This window comes from Octodon degus, unplaced genomic scaffold (assembly GCF_000260255.1).
Source record: "Octodon degus isolate 3935 unplaced genomic scaffold, OctDeg1.0 scaffold00275, whole genome shotgun sequence".
In the NCBI taxonomy this organism is placed as follows: Eukaryota; Metazoa; Chordata; class Mammalia; order Rodentia; family Octodontidae; genus Octodon; species Octodon degus.
This window is the reverse complement of record NW_004524851.1, coordinates 789,346-791,726: the sequence shown is the minus strand read 5'-3', so window position 1 is coordinate 791,726 and position 2,381 is coordinate 789,346.

Sequence of the window (2,381 nt, the reverse complement as noted above, 5' to 3'; positions counted from 1 at the left end):
TGCTGGGGGATTGAACCGCGGTCCCTGATGCTTTTGCTAAGCTTGTTCTAAGTAGGTGCTTTAGACCACTGAGCCATCTCTCCAGCCCCAGTAAACAATATTTACAATCTAACAAAAATGCAACTACAACTTACCAGAACGTGTAAGATGCAATGAAAGCTACCTTAAAAGGAAATTTACAGTGATAAATTCTCACATCAGGAAAACAGAACAAGCCCAAATAGATAATCTTATGCTGTACCTCAACATCTTAGAAAAAGAAGAGCAAGTCAGGTCAAAAGCCCAAAGAAGTCAGGAAATTATAAAGATCAGAGCAAAAATAAATGCAATGGAGATGAAGTAAAAAAAATGAAGAATTAATGAGTCAAAGAGTGGGTTCTTTGAAAGAATAAATAAAATTGATAAACCCATAGTCAATCTCATTAAAATAAAGACAGAAAAAAATCAAATTTATGCACTAAAGAATGTAAAGAATGAAAAGTATGAAATCACTACAGACCTTATAAAAATTCAGAAAATTATCAATACTTATTTCAAAAATTTTTACTCTCACAGAATGGAAAACACAGAAGAAATGGACAGATTCCTAGATACATATGAACTATCAAAGCTAAATCTAGAAGATATAAAAATTATGAATAACCCAATATCAGCCAATGAAATTGAAATGTAATCAAAAACCTGCTACCAACAACAACAACAAAAAAGTCCAGTTTCTGATGGATTCACAGATGAATTTTACAAGAAATTTAGGGAGGACCTAATGCCAACTCTTCTCAACATAATGATGTTGAAAAGGAAGCAATTCTCCCAAACTCATGGAGGGAGGCAAGTATTACTCATACCAAAGCCAGAAAAGGTCCCAAACAAAAAACAAAAACAAACAGACATAAAGAACTACAGACCAATCTCCTTAATGAACATAGATGAAAAATCCTCAATAAAATACTAATAAACAGAATGCAGCAAGTCATTGAGAATATTATACATCATGACCAAGTAGGATTCATCCAAGGCATGCAAAGATGGCTTAATATATGCAAAATCATAAAGGTAATACACCACATCAACATAGCCAAAGACAAAAATCACATGATCATTTCAACAGAAGCAGAAAAAGCTTTTGACAAAGTACAATGCTCATTCATGACAAAAAAAAGAAAATCAGAATAAATGGTTTTTATCTCAAACTGATAAAATCCATCAACAACAAACCAACAGCCAACATCATACTAAATGGACAAATATTGAAATCCTTCACTTTAAAATCAGGAACAAGACAATGCTGCCCACTGTCACCACTCCTGTTTAATGTAGTTCTGTAAACATTACTCAGAGGAATTAGATAAGAGAAAGAAATAATAATTGGATAGGAAGAAGCAAAATGATCATTATTTGCAGGTGACATGGTACTCTACCTAGAAGACTTTAGAAGCTCCAAGAGACACTTAGATCTAACCACCAACTTCAGCAATGTAGCAGAATACAAAGTCAGCACTCAAAACTCAATAGCATTTATATACACAAACAACAAATGCAGCAAGAGAGAAATTATGGAAATCACACCTTCCACATTAACACCCAATCTAAGCAACTACACTGAGAGACTCTCATCTTGGTCTTCAAAATGTGTGCCATTTCTAATGTCTCATCAATTATTATTATACTCTCTTTAAAATATATTTCTAAAAAATAATCAAAAGATCAAAAAAAAGTTTCTTGAAAGCACAAGGTAGTATTGAATTATTTGCCAATCTTACCTAACTGTATCTGTTAATCTGAGCAACAAATCTGATGATAAAAATAGATAATATAACAACTATTGTTAATTAGCTATTCTTGTTTTGAATATCTGTAACATATGTATTGTTATATGTTATCCTCTTTCTCTCCTTATTTCTATTACTTGCTTTTGTTTTGTTTTTACTCTTTAGAATAAAATAAAATTTACAAAAAAAAAAAGTCTCCAGCAAGATAGCTCAGTGGAGTAAAGCACCTACTTAGGCAAGTTTAGGCAAGCATAGGGACCATGGTTCGATCCTGGTTAGCACATGCCATGCCAGCCCCTGCCCCAAGGTGGGCTGAGCTGGCCAGCGTCCAGGCATAGTGGCTTATTATAGTGCCTCCCTATAATCCCAGTGCTGGGGAGGCTGAAAGCAGGAGGATCACCATGAGTCTGAGCTGCATAGTAAGACCCTGCAACAGCCAAATAAAAAAATTAAAATTTCTAAAAATTTTTAAAAATTAAAAAATAACACTGAAAAAATACCAAAGCAATACATGTGCACCCATGTTTATAGCAGCACAACTTGTCTAGCTAAATCCTGGAAACTACCCAAATGCTCATCAACTGATGGAAGGAAAAACTGGGATGAGGAAAA